The sequence below is a fragment of the Mchenga conophoros genome, linkage group LG14 (genome assembly GCF_057382185.1).
Source record: "Mchenga conophoros isolate Kocher_MC1m ecotype Shallow Benthic linkage group LG14, M_conophoros_male_GT1.1, whole genome shotgun sequence".
NCBI lineage: Eukaryota > Metazoa > Chordata > Actinopteri > Cichliformes > Cichlidae > Mchenga > Mchenga conophoros.
This window is the reverse complement of record NC_140539.1, coordinates 2,559,040-2,572,805: the sequence shown is the minus strand read 5'-3', so window position 1 is coordinate 2,572,805 and position 13,766 is coordinate 2,559,040. Positions and strand designations below refer to the sequence as shown.

The 13,766-nt window shown below is 42.9% G+C and overlaps 1 long non-coding RNA gene across 1 annotated transcript; it reads right to left on the bottom strand.

Annotated features, from left to right (window-relative positions):
• Positions 1–10,880: 10,880 nt before the first annotated feature.
• Positions 10,881–12,734, bottom strand: LOC146559077 (uncharacterized). Its single transcript, XR_014888256.1, has 3 exons — positions 12,494–12,734; positions 12,241–12,415; positions 10,881–11,313 (listed from the first exon to the last, which is right to left on the bottom strand). It is a non-coding gene; the product is annotated as an uncharacterized LOC146559077 (long non-coding RNA).
• Positions 12,735–13,766: the final 1,032 nt, after the last annotated feature.

The following is a 13,766-nucleotide window of genomic DNA, read 5'->3' as shown; positions in this document are numbered from 1 at the left end:
GTCTCTAAACTGACACTGAAGCTGGCACGTGCACATAACCAGCAGATGTTTCTTTAAAATGGTTTCGCAGAGAGTGAAACACTGAAGACATTTCTGGAAACTGTTCTCAAAAAATGAATAAACGGTGACCAACCCTGAAGTTCGCAGTGCAGCTAACAAGAGTTGACTGTTGATCCAGCCGGTCGTTTCTGGAACTCGTGCACATGCTGGTTAGTAGTTTGGGGAAATACACACAACATGTGCAAAAGAGGAAGTGATATCATATTTCATGCTTGTTGCAAAGAAACTATTACCGATTGAATAAGGATGAGAAATCAGTGGCACTTATTCAACTTTCAAACATCAAATAAATTCATGCAGCACATTTAAAAGACTGATAAATGTATAGTGAGGACACTGGACGAATGGATTTATGGTGCTTTTTAGACGACGGTCACAAAGTGCATTACAGGAAATGATTAAAACACAAGACAAATGTTGAAAACTTTAAAAATGCGCTTTTACAAAACAGCAATAATAAAGGTCGAGCTGTACAAGAATAAAATACACAAATGTTACTGAAGTGTTTGAGTAAATCGATGCATCTTAGCTGGCTTTTAAAAATCCAAATAACTGGTAACCCTGAAGTGAACAGTGTTGCACAGGTTGTGTACTATGGCCCCTGTCATTGCTGAAGATCAGGGGTCGGCAACCTTTCTGACGGTGAGTGCCATTTAAAATTTCCTCAGAGGTCAGTGTGCCATATGATAGCGTTAGCTATAAATTTAATAACGCTCTATATTAACAGTTAGACACTATATAGAACCACTTTATAGGATTATATTTGTTTGCAGATGTTGGCAGCTGTCAGTGAATAGTTATCAGCTATTTTGAAAGAAATGCATGTTTGTTAATACAGAGACACATGTTAATGTGATCTCTGGTCTCCCACTCAGAGACACAGGTCTCAGAGTGTCCAGCATTCAGAGGCTGCCTGAGGACTCATGTGAGAGAAATTCTGCTCACACAGATATGTAGAGCCAAATACTGTCAATAAGGCCTCTGCAATGTTCTGAAGACAGTTAAACCTGTCAGGTAGTGATGTCCAGCAGGTGAACATGCAGCTCCATGAACACGCACAGCTGTGGAGTCCAGCTGCTTCGATGTTGCATTAACTGGCATTAACTCAGCCAGTTAATGCGAGACTAATCCAGCTGCTCATTAAAGCTTTCTGGTTTGATCAAAAAAGAAAACATTGGTCCAAACGCCTGAAAGTCCCAAAGACGCATTGTGTCTCGAGTCTACGGATGTATCCGTGTATCTCCGTGGTGCTGATGCTGCGCTGAGCGGACAGCTCCTGAAGCTTTTGAAGTGTTGGAATATGGAAAGCTAACAACGTCCCTCTGACCAGTAGGCTAAGTTATTTTTAGCCAATGACAAGTTGAATCTGGTAGTTGGGGTTGTTAGTTAAGATACCGTCATTAAGAAGCGGCACAACTAATGTGTGTAATGTGAGCTGATTTGCGATGTGCACCGCTGGTGCGGCCATTTATTTTTTAATGCACCCTCTCAGATTAAGTCACTGCGTGTCGTGCCCAGGGCTGGACTGGGACAAAAAAATCAGCCCGGGCATTTTGACTAGAGACCGGCCCCCCAGGTATTAAAGCCATAAAGCCTTTGAATGAAAACAAACGCTGTTGTGACAGTGATGTATAGTCTTGTTGGTATATGTGTGATTTCTATACATTTTACATCAGATTAAAACTTTGGTTTATGGATGACCTTAGTTATGCTGCAATAGACGTAGACTGCCGGGGGATTCCCATGATGCATTGAGTTTTTCCTTTCCAGTCACCTTTCTCACTCACTATGTGTTAACAGACCTCTCTGCATTGAATCATATCTGTTATTAACCTCTGTCTCTCTTCCACAGCATGTCTTTTATCCTGTCTTCCTTCTCTCTCCCCAACCAATCACAGCAGATGGCCCCGCCCCTCCCTGAGCCTGGTTCTGCTGGAGGTTTCTTCCTGTTAAAAGGGAGTTTTTCCTTCCCACTGTCGCCAAAGTGCTGCTCATAGGGGGTCATATGATTGTTGGGTTTTTCTCTGTATCTATGAAGCACCTTGAGGCGACTTATGTTGTGATTTGGCGCTATATAAATAAAATTGAATTGAATTGAATTGAAGGTTCAGATAATTATTTAATAAAAGTGAGATATTTTAAATGAGAATAAGAAAGAAAAGTATTTCTTTGTGCCCCCCTCTCCCTGTTAATGCCCTACCTGGCCCCCTGGCAACACTTTGCTAGACCCGCCCCTGCACAGTTACCAGCTGTCAGCTACCTAAAAAAGGATCCTGGTGTTATTTGTCTCTCAGAAACAGTTCATAACTTCAACTCATTCATGTCACCTAAAAGGTAAACCTGTTTCTCCATCACCTGTTCAGCTCTGATGATTCAGTAAGGACATCTCCTGGTTTCATCTTCATGTGTCCCTCTCACCAGATAACCAAACCGACATCATGACCAGCAGCTTTACAGCTGTGGCTCCAGCAAACATCAGCTGATACTAGAAATTAATATTAAATAAATTCTAACAACAGCTGATCAAGCTTAAACGTGCTGCTGTTGTTTAGCGCGATATCCGCTGGTTTCCTCTTTCTGGCGCAAAGTGGGCGATAAATAAACAAGAGAGAAAAGCTGATCATTGATCAGTTTCATGATTGAAGTAGAAACAGGAGACGGAGGAGGAGAGAATGAGAGAAGAAGAGGCAGCTGTGCAGCGTAACGACAGAATAACTCCAGCTTTGTGTCTTTTTTTCATTATAGCGAAAGTCCGGGACAAACTGCGTCTCTTCTCAGCTCAACACCAAACGTGTAATATTTTCTCTGATTGAGGGACCATTCCATTTTTTAAGGAGCCGTTGGAAACTCTACTAACTAACCTTATGAATAAAATAAAGTTCACTATCAGTAACATCATAGCACCACCCAGCTGTATAGAAACTCCGTCATGCTAGCTAGCACGCAGTACAAGTTACTGTAACTGACTGTAAAAAGTCAACGAAAATAAACTCCATCTAAACTTGGTTTATATCTGCACTTCACCTGACACTCGGACCGGCGGCCGCTTCGGGTCTCTCCTCCTGCCTCCCCTCTCCCTCATCCACCTGCTGGCCTCCACCACTTGTTAATGTTACTGAATCTGTGGAAGCTCCGCCATAACCACCACCAAACAACTGAGTTATTTTTACACACCGGCCAGCATCTGGCCAATCCACCACCTCTCATTGTTTATACCGTTACAAAAAAAAGGGTTGCTGACCCCTGCTGTAGATCCTAGTGGTGTGGATCAGTGGCTTGATGTCTCGTTCACTTCTGGCAAATGACTTGATATCATCCATGGAGCTGGCTGGTGACTGCACCTTACTGTATTTGGTATCAGTAGCCGGTTTTGTTATTGATCTTGTTAGGGAGGTTCAGGCGCATGCAGAACCATAACCATTGAATTCCTGACAAAGGCTCTTAAGGTCCTGTTACCAACATCTGGTTAGAATTATCACCTTTAGAAAACTGGTGATGTGTCCAATACTCATGTTACTGTCTGTGTTAAAAATGCCATTTGGACTTTTTTGGTTTCAGTCTTCGTAGTTCTATTACAGAAAAACAGTTTTGACAGTTTAAAATAAAGTCTTTGAGCTTATCTGTGTCTCAGTGAAACAGGAGGTACACTCAGGTAGCATTTATGGATCAATGCACTGGGCAAGTTGCTGTTATCACTAACAAACACTGATGTCACTGTAATGTCTGATGCAAATGTGCAGCCTTTGGTCACACGAAACTACACATCCAGAGGTAAACAGCAATTGATTTATTGGAAGGCGACGAGATCATCAGGGTATAAATCAAACAAACTGCAGCTGGTGTTATTTGTACAGTGTAGTCATGCTTTTTGTACACCTCCTGTTTTCTGAGTATGGGTCTGAATTTGGTCTGGAATCAGTTTGAGAAGCGAAGAGAAGGAACACGAAGAGAAGGTAGCTGAGTGGTGCTCAAAGGCATTTTAAAAGTCTCGAGTTCATACCTAGAACGACCGTATCCACAAATCCAACCAAAGCTTGTCTGTGTAAATTTTAATTAAACATAAGATGGAAATCACCTTTACACAGTTTGTATGAATTTACAAACTCCGAGTCGGATCATTGGGCTTTCTTTCCGTGTTTTCTTGTTCTTTCAGCCTGGAACATTGATTGGTGTGAAAGCTCACCATCGTTTACCATCTGTCACGGCTATAAGTGATTACGCGCTCCGAGGCCTGATGGTGCCTCTGTTAGTCACCTGTTCTCAGTGTTGTGATCTGTGATTTTGGGTTGTGGGGCAACAGTGTAACATTTGTGATTTCCTGCCGTAGGAAATTTCCATGCTTCTAACAGCTGCTCTGATGTCAGACAGCATCGTTTACCTGACAGGTACGTCAGCTACATGTTTTCTGTTCTTACTCTTTTACATATTTACATTGCATATGATATGGCCAGAAATGATTTGGAAAAATGATTTAGCTCCAGTTTCTGTGGAATTAATCATTTAGAGTATCACAAATTAGCATCACTATGCTATCGTTCATTGTTAACTGTGGGAAGAATACAGCTAGTCTTTATTGATCAGCAGGTAACACTGCTGGTAACACACTAAGCTTCCTTTATTGTATTGCATTAAATCAATGCCAAAATCATAGCCTGTGTCTGCGTAGTAGTAATGTGCCGTATAAAGATATTATAAGGATAATGCCTCTGTAAAATTAAAGGCTGTAATTGCATGTAGTTGAGACAATACTATATATTCTGTGGTTTTCAAAGCGCTCATCGTCCATGCATAGGCTAAATTGATTCAAATTTTAAAGGCACACGCAAATGCATCACCTACTCTGGTGTAGGCTGTACAGGGATTCAACACAGGATTATAAATCAGGCTTGAGAATGAAGTGAAATAGTGGAAATGTGAGACATTGTGGACAAAGACTGTGTGACATGACTGACAGCTCTAGAAGAGCTACAGATCAGATGGTGTTTTAACAGAGTCCTGTCACTGTTTCCAACTACCGCTTACCTTACAAGACTGATGAAACCAAACTTTTTTTTGGTTCTGCAATAAAATCCCGTCTTAATGACAGTTTGAATGTTCACTTTTTTAGGTGGATGCAACCTTATGGCTGTTTTAATTAAGTTACGACGTTTCTTGAGTGGTTGAATTGTACTCTGTGCTGCGTACTGTATGTAAGAGACTCGTATTTGGTTGGAGCCTTTTGTTGCCTACAGAACTGCCCTAATTCAAGGAGACAGTGCTCAGAGATTGTGTATCAGTACATCAATGATGTAAATCTCCTGATTTTGACATTTGATGACCATATGGAGACCATTTGCATACAGTGAACTTATTATGTTCAAGACAACAGTTTGCAGTCATTTGAACTTTGTTACATGATGCATCGTCCTGCTGGAAACATCCTCAGAGGATGGGTGCTCTGAGGTCATAAAGGGACGGACGTGGTCAGAGTATCCCCCACACCATTACACCACCAGCTGCCTGAATCATTCATACAAGGCACTGTGTATCCACGCTTTCATGTTAACATCAAATTCTGACCCTGCCGTCCAAATGTGGCAGCAGAAAGTGAGACTTTCAGACCAGCCAGCTGTCCAAGTTTGGCGAGCTTTGATCTGTAGCTGAGAGGAGGGGTACCTCTGCCACTGTAACCCATTAAGGTACCACAGTTCACCCTTTTTGAACTGAGGACCATGGCCTCGGACTTCGAGGTGCCAGTTTTTCTCTGGCCCACGTCTCTCAACCAGAAACTGCTGTGGTGTCAGGTGGAGGTCGTTGCTCAGTGAAGTCAACAAAAAACTTTTATTGTCAAAAAGTAAAAACAAGATCTTGTAACTACATAACCAGACCTTTCACCCCTTCAGATTCTGTCCATAAAAACAGAACAGAACTGTAGGCAAAGGTCAGCTGTAGCAGACAGTAAGTTGGTCTTATTCTGGCATTACCATCCAGCACTGGCAATGGTTGTACTGGAGCTGGAGAGCACAAAGCAACAAGCCCAATACCCCATACTCCTCTAAATAAGACACCAAGCACTCAATTCCAGATGGGAGGAGCTTCAGTTCTTAAAGTAATGATGGACTGTGGTTTCTCTTTACTGAGCTGATTGGTTCTTGCCATGTCAAATAGGGCTGTCAGCTGTGTACCAACCTGACTGCTGCACAACAAAACTGATGGTCCCAACCCCATTAAGAAGATGAGCCCGGACAAGGCACACCTGTGAAGTGAAAACCATCTCAGGTGACTGCATCATGAAGCTTATTGAGAGAAGGCCGGGGGTCAAAGGCGGCTACAACTTCATTTTTTATCTACAGTGTAGAAAGTACAGGGTGGGCCATTTCTATGGATACATCGTAATAACATAGGAATGGTTGGTGATACTAAAGTCCTGTTTGTGGCACATTAGTATATGTGAGGGGGCAAACTCCTCAAGATGGGCGGTGACCATGGTGGCCATTTAGAAGTCGGCCATCTTGGATACAACTTTTGTTTTTTCAATAGGAAGAGGGCCATGTGACACATCAAACTTATTGGTAATGTCACAAGAAAAACAATGGTGTGCTTGGTTTCAACGTAACTTTATTCTTTCGTGAGTTATTTACAAGTTTCTCTTTGTTCACAGCCATTGACATGTCGAAGAGGTTAACACGTGAGGAGCGGATCGAAATCGTGTTGATATCTGGTGAACGCAGATAAAATTGCAGCAGATTTCAATGCAGACCCCCTACGAGACCACCCATCTCCCATGCTACAGTCAGCAAACTGCTTGCTAAGTTTCATGAAACTGGTTCAGTGTTGGATTTGCCAAAATGTGGACGCAAGAAAACTGTCACTAATGAAGAAACATCAGTGGCTGTCCTAGCTTCATTCAGCAAGAGCCCACAGCGTAGCACTCGCCGCATGTCACTGGAGAGTGGCATTAGTCGAACATCCCTTCGGCGGATATTAGCTACTCACAAATGGCACCCTTGCAAACTCCAGCTACTGCAGCATCTTATCGAGGATGACCCAGATCGGCGCACAGAATTTGCAGAATGAACAAAACAAAAACTGGAACAGGACCCTCAGCTCACGCAGCAGATTTTGTTCAGTGATGAGACAAACTTTTATGTGAATGGCGTTAACAAACAAAACCACCGCTATTGGTCTGACACTAACCCACATCGGATGGATCCCTCCAAGACTGTTGGAACAACAAAAGTGATGGTTTGGTGTGGTATATGGGGCACAACGATAGTGGGTCCATTCTTCATCAGTGGAAACCTCAAGGCCACTGGATATTTGAAATTGCTAGATGATGATGTGTTTCCCTCTTTATGCACTGAAGCTGGCACGTTCCCTGAGTTTTTCCAGCAAGATGGTGCACCACCGCATTATGGGTGCCAGGTCCGAGCATTCCTAGATGAACAGTTTCCTGGAAAGTGGATTGGTCGTCGTGGGCCAGTTGAATGGCCCCCAAATTCTCCCTATCTGACCCCCTTAGACTTTTATCTTTGGGGTCATCTGAAGGCAATTGTCTATGGTGTGAAGATACGAGATGTGCAGCACCTGAAACTACAGATACTGGATGCCTGTGCTGGCATTTCTCCTGCGGTGTTGCTATCAGTGTGTGAAGAGTGGGAGAAGAGGGTTGCACTGACAATCCAACACAATGGGCAGCACATTGAACACATTTTATAAGTGGTCAGAAACTTGTAAATAACTCATGAAAGAATAAAGTTACGTTGAAACCAAGCACACCATTGTTGTTCTTGTGACATTACCAATAAGTTTGATGTGTCACATGGCCCTCTTCCTATTAAAAAAACAGAAGTTGTATCCAAGATGGCCGACTTCTAAATGGCCACCATGGTCACCACCCATCTGGAGGAGTTTGCCCCCTCACATATACTAATGTGCCACAAACAGGACTTTAATATCCCAACCATTCCCATGATATTACGGTGTATCCATATAAATAAAGCCTGTAGTAAAAATAAAGAAAAACCATTAAATGAGAGGGTGTGTCCAAACTTTTGACTGGTAGTGTAGATTTTACCGTCTACATTCAACAACAGCATCACTCTGTCACAGTTAGACACTTACCTGTATTCTATGATAACAGTAGACTGTAATGATGAGGAGTGCACTGATCTTTCAGTGCACAGCCTACATACACTGGCTCATGTTTCGTAGCTCAGCTGTTGATTGATCCCTCCGTGTATCCTCGATATGAGATATCACTGCTTATACTCTATAAGCAGTGAAAAAAGGGACTAGTCAGTGTGGAAGTACAGTGTTTGAAGTTTCCTGTCGCCCATCAAGCATCAGTGATGTTCTCGCTCTGTGACCTGATAGGATCAACTACTGTAGGCAACGACAGGGAGACAGCGTTTACAGCTGCCTCGTTGTCATGCCAACCAGCACAACAACCTCAGACGAAGGGAGCTACATGTCCATAATTCTGCTACGATGCTGTGCTGGAGACTCGGTGGTTGTTTGGTGTGTGGGTTGGGCTGTGTGGGACTCTTTTAAAAATATAACTGCTGAATTTTTGGCAGGATTGGCAGCTCGAATCAAGACATCCGCAGAACGTCTCAGAGATGAATCAGAACAGCGTGTGTTGGGATGAAAACTGGGGCGAGTGAATGCTTTAAAAACATCCAGGGACAGCACCTAAAATTATTACACCGCCAAATTTAAAGTTTCTCGGTATCTGTATTTACAAAAATCTTATTTTATGTTTCTGCCAGTGTGTACAAGCTAATCAGCTTTGGAGTCCTTTCATCCATTATCATCACTGACACCTTTTAAGGCAACATATTTTTTGTGTTTTTGTGTTAACCTCAAACTAAAAACAGCTCAGTAGCTCATTTTCCCACCTTACTCTTTATAGATTCATCTGTACTTGATTCAGTCCTGCATGCTCTTGTCACAGCAGTTGGATTACCAGTGGCTGTCCTCCATTTGTTAAGTGTGAAAAATAAAAAATAAACCTCAAAATGTGGCATATTTAATGCTTCACATTACAGCAACATGTGGAAACAAAGATTCTAATAAAAAGTACTGAAGAACGTAGAGTAGCTTCCACCTGGCCAAGCTACTGATGCCAACTGGCACAGCACCTAAGAAGTGTGTGTCCTGCAGATCGTGCTCAGATCTGCAGTGGACAATTTCAAAAGAGGTGGAAAAGAACCGAAATCTCCACAACTTGCAAACACCTGTATTATTAATGTGTTTTCAGAAAGAAAAATGCTGAACAAGAAATCTATAAAGGAAAATGATGTTCTTCAAATGACAGTTTACAGACGGACACCTGGATGATCCACAGAATCAGTGCTGAACTCCCCGGACTACAGAAAGCACTGCACACTACAGTGGAGGAGGCATCATGAGCTGGTGGTCCTATCTCAGGGCCTCGACACCTTTCTGCCAGTCAAGAAACATTATAGGTGTTCCCGAAAACGGAGGTTCACTGAGAGCAATTACAGACATGAAAAGGACAAATGACTGTGTCCTGCACATCCTGACTGGACAGTCCAGCAATGGACAAAGGGAAACGGACACTATAAATACACAGACATGTGATTGGGAGAGTGGAGACGGCAGGGGGACACAGCTGGGACATACAGACAGAAAGAGACGGGAAGAAAACTGAACACAAAACACATGAGACAAGGGCTGCGTCCCAATTCAGGAACCGCATCGTTCGGAGGCCGCATTTGCAGGCCAAGGCCAGGTGATGAAGGCTGTCCCAATTCAAAGGCTGCTCCAAATGCGGCCGACAAATGCCTCCTTCATTTCCCCAGATTTGAAGGATGGGTCGGGTGTGTCCTTCGTGGCCCAACACGAAGGACACACCCGACACAGGACACTTACTCTTATTATTCTTTCTGGGTCACAAAATAAACTTTTAACATATTTTCAGGCGAGAATGTAGCTGTGTAAACCTCAAATATCTGCTCGGTTTATCAAGATAGCTCATATTTGTAAAAGTGCTCCGATGTTTTCGGAGACGTCTGTTACCCACCAGCTCGATAGCTAGCCGAGAGCTCGAGGGTCACTAGAGCCGGCGAGAGCAGCGGACTCCCGGCACATCGTCTTTAGACCCCCGCGGTCTCTCACTACTCGGGTTAAACATGATATGTAAGCCACTCAGATAACTTAAAAATGTTACTGTTTGGCTTTTTTCAGTGTTTTATTTGTTCCAGAGTAAATCGGTTTGGCTGAGATTAAAGTTATTAGATTAAATAAAACTTTATTAATCCCCCGGGTGGGTTCCTCCTTGGTTTTCACACAGCTGAATAAACGTCAAACAGAAAACTTATTAAACAGAAGTATGAGACGGTCGAGAGTTTACTCCAGGGTCCTGTTATATTTTAGATAGTAAGGAGCAGACGGCTGAGTTTATTAAACTCCACCGAGACAGCGGTGACGCAGATCTGAAAGCTAGACCGTCCAATTTCACAGCCTCGCATGCTGGTCGTGTCCTCCGAAGGATGCAGCCCCTGAATTGAGACACGGCTAAGGACTATCAAAATAAGACAGGAAACACTCGCTGGAAGAGAATACACACACACGACAGACAGGACAGAGCTGAGAGGGACAGAGAGAGACACGATGGGCTGGGGAGACAAAGGGGAAGCTGAAGACAGACACAGAGATGGAGGCTATAACGGACCGTCTTAGTAAGAAAGGTCTGAGGGACAAGAGGGGAACGCAACAGGTAATCAAATCAAATCAAATCAAATCACTTTTATTGTCACATCACATGTGCAGGCACACTGGCACAGCACATGCGAGTGAAATTCTTGTGTGCGAGCCCCACAAGCAACAGAGATGTGCAAACACAACAACACAAACGAGCAAAATACAAGAATGGCCAACCTGAAACTAATAAATATATGTACAATATATAATAGTGTGTGTGTGTGTGTGTGTGTGTGTGTGTGTGTGTATACACATTTTTACAAATTAAATAGTAAAAAAAATAAAAATAAAAAAAAATAATAATAATAATAAAATATATAAAATATACAGAGTTGAATATGTGCAAAACAAGTGGCATTTATATACAGTGTGGAGTGCATAATGTTGAAGTTCCAGTAGTGAAGCTGAGGTGTCTATGACGTGTTCAGCAGTCTGATGGCCTGATGGAAGAAGCTGTCTCTCAGTCTGCTGGTTCGGGACCGGATGCTGCAGAACCTCCTTCCTGATGGAAGCAGTCTGAACAGTTTATGGCTGGGGTGACTGAATCTGAATTACACAAGAGGTAAATAATAACAAAAAATAAGCACAAAGAAAAGAAATGATACCAAGAGAGACTAGGAAACATAAATCACTCACCAAGGTCACAACAATGAAAAAAGTCCACAAACACACAACGCTGGGTAGGGATGGGTATTGATAAGATTTTAACGATTCCGATTCCATTTTCGATTCTGTTTAACGATTCGATTCTTTATCGATTCTCTTATCGATTCTTTTTTTTTTTTTTAAAAAGGAGAACACTAAGGTCGATTAGCTCAGAGCTTTGTTTTATATCTTCTCTTTGAACAAGATAGAAATTTAGGAGTAACATGGCCTTACAAACCCAACAGTGAGATCTTGAGAGATCCAGCCTACGGCTCTTCAATGGGGTGTCACAGGGTCCCCAGGAAAAAAAATTGTAAATGTAAAATAATAAAATAAATATTCTTGTGAGACATATCACATATTGACGGGGTCGGGTTATGTTAAAAAGTATAAATTGTTATACTTTGTTCATTGGTTCAAAGGTACCCCACACTTCTTTTTTTGTTTGGTTGTTTGTTCTGGTGTATTTTTCATTTGAACTGTTACTCTGCCAGAGTACTCATATTTACAAGATGGCATTGAACGCCCCATTGGTGTATCAGGAAAACTATTTTGTACATGTTCCTTGAAGGGGATTGAAGTCGTTCTTTTTTCCACCGCAGCGAAGGGCTAGGAGTAGGAGAGGAACTGCTGTATGTTTTTGTTATCGAATCGATCTGATTGTGAAATAAAGCATATGCAGTGAGAAAGCAACTCCAGGAGTCATCCCTGCCTTAAAGCTGCAACATTCTTCTGTAGCAATAACAAAGTATAACATAAATTGTTCTGTGGCAATTACACAAGAATATCCAGTAATGTCCCTGCCCACAATTAAACACATTCACTTACCAAAAATCGGGGGCATCTGCTGTGGCAAATGGGTGCAAGCCTTTGACCACAAACTTAGACACTGCTCGGTGACATTAGTCTATCCTGGCCTGAAAGGAGACGCTACCGGTAGACTGCAGCGAGAACTGGCAGCGAGCGCCAGCCAGACTCTGTCTGTCTCTCTCATCATGGTCACCTACATGTACAGTAATGGCAGGTTTTGTAATAAGGCAGATCGCGCTAACATAATATGCACTGTTAGTTGATTATTTACCTGCCGCATTAACGGGAGAGGACGTGCAAACGTTAGCGCTGCTGCTGGGTTGAGATTCACGAGTCAGGAGCGGAATTAAAAACGCGTGTCATCGCGTGTTTTGTGAGCAAATGCTTTTGCATGTTCGTAGTGTTTCCTCCCTTAAATGAAATATCTACTTTGCAAGTTGCCCTGTTGTCATCGGTTCTCATAAAGTATAATCAAACTTTTGAGCGTTTGAGCCGCCGTGTTTCCTGCCAGGTAAATGACGCTCCGCAACGTGGTGACGTCATTCGGGGCGACTGGAATCGATAAGGGAATCGTTTGCAAAAATGGCAAACAATTCCAAGGAATTGAAACAGTGGGAACCGGTTCTCAACAAGAACCGGTTTTCGATACCCATCCCTAACGCTGGGTCATGATCTTCCCGCTGGCCCCAAAGTGCTTGCTCACAGAGGGACACATGATTGTTGGGCTTTCCTCTGTTTTCTTTGTATTATTGTTGGCTTGCTACCTTACAGTATTAAAGCACCTTGATCAGCCTGCTGTCATGGTTTGGTGCTATTTAACTACACTTGAATGTTTCCAGCTCGTCTGTCTCTGCGTGACAGCACCAGAGATGCTTTTGTACCTCGAGCTGTTCATGCTGTATCACCAGGCTGCCACAGCACAATTACACATTTGATTTATTTCTTTGTTTACAGGTTTGATTTGCATCCTGCTGGCCTGCTCTGTGCTCTCGCTGCTCTGAATCATGCCATTGTCCCAGCAGCTCTCTGTCTCTGTGCTCCCGTCTCACTTGTTTCCTGTCAGACTAACAGTTGTGACATTTACCAAAGCTTCTGCATGTTTGGAATAACTCACTTTCTCCACAGGAGTTCAAAGTTCAGATGAGTGGAAAGCAAAAATGTTACACCCCATGTGGTTCCTCAGCTTTTCCCATTCCACGCTCTTTATATTCTTGCACTTCCTGTGGATAAATGCAGATATCTGAACTGCTCCCGGTGCTCTAAAACACAGATGTGTAATCGAGGTCTAGTTTGATAGGTCTATGTCAGTGTGGTGAGAGGTACAGGATGTTCAGCAGGTTAGGTTTGTGATTACAATCCTGTGTTTGCACACTAGTGTTGCATAACATCCCAGGCTCTGGCGTACCAGCCCTGTATCCTTTACTGCAGAGCAGGGGCCTGGGATTCATCACCAAGCTGACTCACTCTTCAGCAGCTGCTTGGAGTATTTTAGTTCTTACTTCAGTTTCCCCAAAAGTATTTTTGAGAGGGGAAGTAGAAAAGCA